This window comes from Callithrix jacchus, chromosome 13 (assembly GCF_049354715.1).
Source record: "Callithrix jacchus isolate 240 chromosome 13, calJac240_pri, whole genome shotgun sequence".
Classification (NCBI taxonomy): domain Eukaryota; kingdom Metazoa; phylum Chordata; class Mammalia; order Primates; family Cebidae; genus Callithrix; species Callithrix jacchus.
In genome coordinates, this window is record NC_133514.1 from 93732720 (window position 1) to 93741813 (window position 9094).

Below are 9094 nucleotides of genomic sequence, written 5' to 3' on the forward strand. Positions count from 1 at the left end.
TACTTTTCTAGGAGGTAGTTGTTTCTATTCTCATAATGAATCAACCCAACTAAAAATTGCATGTTATGACAGATTGGATAAGGAAAATGTGGTACATGTACGCCATGGAATACTATGCAGACATAAAAAAGAACAAGATTGCGTCTTTTGGGGGAGCATGGATGGAGCTGGAGGCCATTATACTTAGCAAACTAACACAGGAACAGAAAACCAAATACTGCATATTCTCACTTATAAATGGGAGCAAAATGATGAGAAATTACGAACACAAAGAAGGGAACAGCAGACACTAGGGCCTACTTGAGGGTGGAGGGTGGGAGGACGGAGAGGAGCAGAAAGATAACTATTGGGTACTGGGCTTTGTACCTGGGTGATGAAGTAATCTGTACAACAAACTCCTGTGACACAGGTTTACCTGTGTAACACACCTTCACATGTACCTCCAGACCTAAAATAAAAGTTAAAAAAAAATTTTTAATTGCATATTAAACAAATTAATGTATGAGCCTGCCTGAGAGTAGAAGGTAAAAAGAATGGACAGAGGTGGGGAGACTATGGCTATAGGCTTTGTTGTTAACTGGGTGCTGCTGTGCAAGTGAGGCTTTCGGTGCCTCAATGTCCAAACCATTACTGTAAGGTTGTTAAGTTAAATTCGTTCTTTTAGGCAACGGTCAATGCAAATATTCTCTGACTCTAGATATTCTCTCCCTCCTCTTTTTTCCCGCCTCTCCCATTTGTCCTCTCTTGACCTGTTTCTCCTTCCTATTTCCCTTCATGCTCTTGTTTCCTTTTTCTTATGTGTTGTTTTTATTCCCAGACTTTTACACAGGCTCTTTTATTTTCATCACTGGGAAATTTGTGCCAGCAAGTGTGATGCAAATAAAGTTAGACAGGATTTTGGTTCTGACTGAATAAGAATTGCTCCACTTGAATTTGCAAAAAAAAAAAAAAAAAACCCAAAAACGAAAAACAAGCACCCTGTCCCTCTAAACCGATTCTATTGAAAGTTTCTTGGCTTCTGAATTTAAAGAACAAGTTGTTCTTGTGGAAGGTTCATTGTAAAATGTTTGGTTCACCTCCTTTCCCATTAGTGATCAACACATAAATGAACACCCAGAGGAGTGTGCAAATCCGACCTGTGCTCTAGAGTGAGGACTCTCCCATCCGCCGCCACATTAGTGAGCCCACGTTTACAATCTAAAAATTATCCTGAAGCCAAGTCTATCTAAGGATGTGAATTAAGGATTCTCAGAAAGTGAGTGTTTTCGCATACGCACACATACACACATGGCTTAGACAGTTCATGTCAAAACAGACTGAAATTAGCAACTTGGACTTTTAAAATAGTCTCTCTTGCTTATGGAAACAAGTGGCAGTGGTGGGCTGCTGAAATTGGGAGGAATAAGAAAAGCTGCAAAAATAGGAAGCATCTTGAACTTCCTTCTATCAGTCAGTGAGAGAATAAGATTCAATTGCTTGAGGTGGCTAACATACTATGACCAATGACGGGAATCAGATATAGCTTCCCTTTTCTCGCCCCTTTAATCAAGGAGATAGAAAATAAAATTGGAGCCAGTGGAATAAGCAGTGCTTTAGTCCCTGAAGCTCAAGATAGGGAGGAATGAAGAGGTCCTACTTCCCAGCTGAGTTACCTCCCTGGCAATTACGATTGTCAGGCCATAGCAGACGCCGCAAAAGTCAGGGACATGTTATCCTAATACAAGGAGTAAGAGTGTTAGTAACAATAATCCAATCTGTCATAGAGAGTCAATTCTGGAAAATATAGGTGGGTAAGCTTTATGCTGATCCCAGGGTTATTTAATGGATAGTTCACAGGTACTTAGAAAACAATGGCTATAGGAAGCCAGTACAAATTATTATTATTATTATTATTTTGAGACAGGGTCTCGCACTGTAGCCTAGACTGGAGTGCAGTGATGCAATCACAGCTCACTACAGCCTCAACTTCCTGGGCTCAAGTGAGCCTCCCACCTCAGCCTCCCTGAGTAGCTGGGACTACAGACATACTCCACCATGCCCATCTAACTTTTAGATTTTTGTTTGTTTGTTTGTTGTTTTGTTTTTTGGTAGAGATGGGGTTTTTACCATGTTGCCCAGGCTGGTCTCAAACTCCTGGCCTCAAGTGATCCTCCCACCCTGGCCTCCCAAAGTGCTGGCATTACAGGTGTGAGCCACTGTGCCTGGCCTAGGATTCTTTAACAGTAAGTCAAGTCAAGGTACTTCCAGATCTTTCTTAACCCCTAGGTTTACATAACAATGAAATCAAGGAAATGTACTTCATTTGGATTTTAGAAAGGCGCTTTAAATTGTTTCCGTGAATACTACTCAGCCATAAAAAGGAATGAGATAATGGCATTTGCACCAACGTGGACGGTGGTGGAGGCCATTATTCTAAGTAAAGTAACTGAGGAATGAAAATCTAAACATTGTATATTCTTACTCACACGTGGGAGCTAAGCTATGAGGACACAAAGGCATGAGAATGATATAATGGACTCTGGGGACTTGAGGAAAGGGTGGGAGGCAGGTGAGGGATAAAAGACTACACAGGGTACAGTGTACACTGCTTGGATGCATCAAAATCTCAGAAATCACCACCAAATAACCATGTAACCAAACACCACCTGTTTCACAAAAACGATTGAAAAATATATTTTAGTATAAATATATATATTTATATATATTATGTGTTTATGTATATATATATACAATTCAAAAATTGCTTTTATGATATTCTTGAAGACAAGATGAAGAAAAAAACAGATCCTAAATAATGTGGTTAAAGTTACAGGTGTTTATACAACTATTCTTAAATACTGCTGATGAATAGGTCATGTGTTTGTCTAGAAGGGGATCTCCCCAGCATGCTGCAGAGCTCTGCTTTTGGGTCTGTCTGAGCCACTATTTAATATCATAGATTTGTGTGAAGGTAGAGATATGAGAGAAGCAGCACACACAGGAGTCACGGATGAAAACCAAACGCTTAATGTTCACCAAGAATAAATGGTGAACTCTCCTTAGGCATTCAGAAAAACAACATACCAAACGAACAGAAATCAATTACAAGATGAAGAACCCCATGGAAATGACATTGGAGAATGAAGAAAACTTTAGAGTTCTACTAGAAATCATAAGGACTTGATTAAAGGAAAAATAGAGCTAGTTCATACACAGGAAGACTCAGTGTTATAAAGACATTGAGTCTCCCTCAGTTGATAAATATTTTAATAAATGAGTTTAACTCATTCCTATTTTGGGCAATTACTGATATATCTGGAAATATTTCTGGAGGCTCTTTTGGTTAGGAAGAAATATGTAGGGGCTTCCAGAGCACTGGCAATGTTCTGCTTGTGGGTCTGGACTGTGGTGTCAGAGCATTTGCTTTATAATAATGTGTTACATTTCACGTGTGTCTTATACCTTCCCAGTCACAACGTCTTTCCTCTCCCCAGAGGCAGCTGCCATCCACATTTTTATAGTAATCAATTCCTAGCACTTTGCAGCGTGGTTTAAGATTCATCCAGGCTGCAGGAATGTTGCCTTAGTTCATCTTTACTGCCATTTAGCACTTTTTTGTTTAAACATCGTGCAATGTGTTTTCTGTTGGTCATTATTTTGGTTGTTTCTAGTTGTTGTTGTTCTGTTTTTTTGTTTGTTTGTTTGTTTTGCCACAGAGTCTTGCTCTGTTATTTGGGCTGGAGTGCAGTGGCACAATCTCAGCTCACTGCAACTTCCACTTCCCAGGCTCAAGCAATCCTCCCTCCTCAGCCTCACAAGTAACTGGGACTACAGGCACATGCCACCATGCTTGGCTAATTATTTTTAAAAAATTTTTTGGAGAGATGGCGTCTCACCATGTTGTCCAGGCTGGACTTGAACTCGTGGGTTCAAGCAATCCTAAAAGTTCTGGGATTACAGAAGTGAGCCACTGTACCCAGCTGTTTCTAATTTTGGAATATGAAGAACATTGCTACTATGAACCTTCTTGTAATATGTGTCTTGATGCATGGGTATTCAGGTTTCTCTTGGAGGTATATATATATATCTCCACTGAGCACTTTTACTCCTAGATGTGTGATACTTCCCCTAATAAATGTCTGAGCATTCTTTAAAAAAAAAAAAATCTATATTTTAGTGACAGGGTCTTGCTCTGTCATCCAGGCTGGAATGCCAGAGCATTCTTGCTCTTCCACATCATTGTCAACTCTTGGTATTTTCAGACTTCTAAATTTTAGCCACTGTAGTAAGCATACTTATCTTTAAAGCTGTCATGTGCCTACTTAAACTTATACTTTCAAAAACTCTGAAATTCATCACTACATATTTTCCCTGAGATATGACAAAAGCATTAATATGCTTTTATTTTCCACTGCTCCTGAAATCTTACACACACTCACTCATGTTACTATCCAGAGTTTTAGACCTAATTGTTTTTTAAAATAATATTTCATAAGCAATGGTTATTATATGTTTTACTTTTTGTTTGTGTATCATTATTTCTTCCATCCCTTCACTGTGTTCTGGATTCATTTTCTTTCTTGATGGAGAATATTCTTTGGTAATTCTTTCAGAGAGGGTCTGTGGGTTGTAAAGTTTCTAAGTCTGGGAATGTCTTTATTTCATGAAAATAAGGCATCATTTCATATCACTGGAGTTATATGTTGAATTACTTAAGTAATCAATTATGTTTTAAAATTAGATCTCCACTTCAAGTATATTTTTAGATGGGTCCAAAATTAAAGGGTATACAATGAAATTACCAAAATTGACAGAATAAAATATGGATGATTGTTTATATATAATCTTGGAATAGAAATTCCTCCTCTATAATGATGTAAAACTTCAAACCTCACCTTTTCAAAAAAAAATCCTGAAGTTAAAATACTATTGCAAACCTGAGAATAAACAATTGCAGTGCATATAGAAAGCAAATAATTTATTTTCTTAAAATACAAACAGGATTAAAAGTCAATAGATAAAACAAACAAAAAACCTACTTGAAAAATTTGAATATAGAATTTACAGAAAAAGAGACACAAATTGTCAGTTTTATTTCAAGATAAAAATGCAAAATAAAATGAGAGGTCATGTTCACCTACAGATCGGCAAACATTAAAAGGTTTTGTAGTTTCCAGTGTTAGCACCAGTGTGAAGGAAGCATGGTGTAAAGACGCATTTTTGTAACCTTTTTGAGAGAGAATTTGGTAATACCTAACAATCTAAAACACATGAACTTTTAGTAGTAATCAGACTTCCAGGAATTTACTAAGGATGTACTAACAACACCGCACAAAGATGCATATAAGTGAATCAGTAAGATTTTGGTTCAGTCGATTAAGAAACATCACAGATAGAATACCTTTGCAGCCATTGGGAACATTAGGGGAGATCTATATGTCCTAGTATGAAAAGATATCTAAGTTATTAAGTAAAAAATAAAAAGTGCAATAAAAAAGTAGAGTGTGATCCAGTTTGATAAAAAATCCTATATATGCTAATATATACAGAAACCTTCTGGAAAGACAAAAAATAACAAGCAAATGATAACTTCTGGGAAGTAGGCCTGGTGGTCGAGGTAGAAACTTGATATTCATTTTACATTCTACTCTACTGTTTGAACTATTTCACCATATACACTCATTTTGAAAAGGGTGTTTTAGTTAAATAAAAGCTTGGTTTGGTCCCACCATGTAACCTGATTTCCCCAAAACTTAATGTTATTTCCACCTATATTATTAGATTACAGCATCCACAAAATAAAATAATTACATCCTTTCTGGTGGGAGTCAAAAGCAGACTGAATGTCCTTCCTTGGCAACTGGAATATCCCATAGATGGCAGGGCCTGCCTCACAAACTGGGAGTTTCCATTATTTTCACAGGCTCCACGACCTTAAGACAAGGATAACAGAGAAAGGACTTTTTATTTGTGTAGGAGACTAAACAATCCTTAAGACTTTTTCAACTCTATGATGCTATAATTCTAAAATTTACAAAACTGTGTTTAACATTCAGAATTTTGGAAATATATAGTGTCTATAAGACTTCTTGAGTCATGCCAAAATGACACAGGAGCCAATTTCTTTTTTGTTTGTTTTTTTTGAGACAGAGTCTCGCTCTGTTGCCCAGGCTGGAGTGCAGTGGCATGATCTTGGCTCACTGCAACCTCCGCCTCCCATGTTCAAGCAATTCTCTACCTCAGCCTCCCAAGTAGCTGGGATTACAGGCATGTACCACCACACCTGGCTAATTTTTGCATTTTTCAGTCGAGACAGGGTTTCACCATGTTGGCCAGGCTGGTCTTGAACTCCTGACCTTGATCCACCCACCTCAGCCTCCTAAAGTGCTGGGATTACAGGCGTGAGCCATTGAGACCGGCCACAGGAGCCAATTTCAAAGGGCTCTCACTGGTCAAAGGTGGGGCATTTGGAGATCAAAAAGAAAAATAAATGCAATGGTTTCAAACACATAAAATCTGTGCAATTCCACAGGTTGGTTTATAATAACAAAAAGTAAAAGCATCATTGCTCATCTTTGGGGATTGCTCAGGTACCAACTCATTATACTGAGAATGGATAAATATGAAGAGAATCAAGTATTTATTATATTTTTCAAGATTTATCCTAATTTTCTGGGAATGCAATGAGTTTATGAGGAATATTTTCCTTTATAAATGAATCATAGCTAATCATTGCAGGAACAACAGAATTAGAAAAATCAAACTTTTCAAACTTAAGAAAATAGTAGATATAGGCACTGCTCATCAGTGGTTGCTGAAATCATTCAGGTGAAAAGCAAATAGGAAACCCCAGAATGGATGAGGATCCAGCTTCACATGAACCCACTGATAACCTCAGCACCGCTAAATGGGACATCCAGTCACTTAAGTGCATTCCGGGTATGATGTGATAGGAAACACAGACCTCCTTCCAGGAAGCATTCTTGCCTCTCCACAAAACTGCCTAAAAATTGGAACTGAGCCTAATTTCAATCAAGTTTTAGATCCACCCAAGAAATATAGGAGGTAGTGGCACATGGTCAGCAACACCACAAAGATGCAATCAGTTAAGATCTTCATGTGAGAAATTCCAAATTGCACAATAAATTACCCAGTTTACTAAAAAAATAAGTGGCGTACACAAGAAGAAGGAACTACTGTGAATTAAAAGAGACATGATAGCAAAATGCAATGTACAGACCTTATTTGGGTCCTGAGTTGAACATACCAACTATGAAAGACATTTTTTTCAACAGTCAGGAATACTTGAACATGGACTTTTAGATGATGTTGAGGAATTATTGTAAATGTTGTTGGTTGTGACATAGTTTCAGGGTTAAGTTTTTTTCAAGTTCTTATCTCTTAGAGATAGACATCCTATTTATAGATGAAAGTATAGATGAAATACAATGTTTGAGATCTACTTTAAAATAATTCATTAAACATGTTGCAAGGAATGCATAAAAAAGAATAATGGGAGGCTGATGTTTTTGTACAGGGGATGGGGGCACTCGGCTGCCGTGTGTATTTGAAAGTTTTCATGATAAACTTAAAAATAAAAAGACAGCCTATACATGTAAGGCATCTAACATGGCAGCTACGTGGCACTCAACATGTTAACCACAATCATAGTGCAGCAAAGAAAAGTTTTCTTCTAATTTTTACTGACAAAGTTAATAAAAGACATTGAAATTGATCATCATGACATGATTTTGTTAGTGTAGACCTCAACTGGGGAGACAGACTGGCTCAAGTAAAGTTTCTGACTCTCACCTTAAAATATTTACTCAATGTCTCAAATATTGCATATGAATAAGTTCCTGGACTATGAATAAGAAACTTTAAAAAATACAATTCTCAAGCTAGCAGCTTAAGTTTTTTGGTTTAATATTTCTAGATGACAATGTATTTGGGGCATTTCCTGATTAATTAACTTCTTTTTTCTCATTAATATTCTCACACTTTCAGAACTCAGCTATAAAGAAAATTAAACTCTAGGATTTTCAAATTACCTTTATAAGATAAAAAGTGAAGTATCTTGTGTGATAAATGGATATGATATCTAATTTTTTCCCCCTCTTTTGGGCTTGTTTCACACATACTCTCTCACTGTATAATTACCCTACTTAACTTCTGATTAGTCCCTAATAGGTTAGGAGAGTTCATTGCATATTGAGAACCCTTTTCCTCAAGAAAATAAAATTCCCTATATTCTCCACCCCCACCACACAGTTACCCCTTCCTCCTAAGGTGTAGGTCCTGTAACAAGATAAGAATAGAGAATCCCTGTGGAGACAACTCTGAGGTCTACTGAGCGCTGAAGCAGTTCCTGGAAATACTGTCAACAGGCCATGCCTGGAGCCTTATATGAACCTGACCACGTTAGGGATGCCCACGGTAATCATTAACTCCCAAATTCCTGAGTCTAAAACCTTCTGGAATGCCTTGATATTTTGAGATTGTAAGAAAGAAAATATAATATTGTGAGAAAGAAAGAAAATGCTTTTAAAAATCATAACTGCCTTCAAAAAGTATGGACGTTATGACGTCAAAGGGGCCGGGGTCTTCCATGCCAGTCTTCCGTGCTGATATGGTAATGAGCCCTATTTTTCATCTGAGCACAATAATGGCTTTTGATTTGGGCCTGATGCTGGGTGAAGGAGCATGGGTAGAAGAGAGTTGCAGTGCAGGTCTCCATAAATAACAAGAAGGATTTTAAATTCCTGGGGACAATCTGATGGGGGCAGGGGAGGGGAAAGGGAAAGAGACTGAAGGAGAGAGATGGATCTAGTTAGTCAACACAGGCTGGGACATCATATATGTAGGGAATCTGGCCAGTGAAACATCTACTGGCACAGTGGCCAAAATGACCTTTCGAAGAGGGAGGTCTACTGTATAATTTAACACTGTTTCTGCAATATAAATACTTTTGGTTTTCCTGAAAATTGCTATAAAAACAAAGGCCTTGATATGGTTTGACTCTCTGTCCCTACCGAAATCTCATCTTGAATTGATTCCCACATGTGGAGAGATTACAGGAGGGAGGAACCTCCTATAATCAGTTTCCTCCATGCTG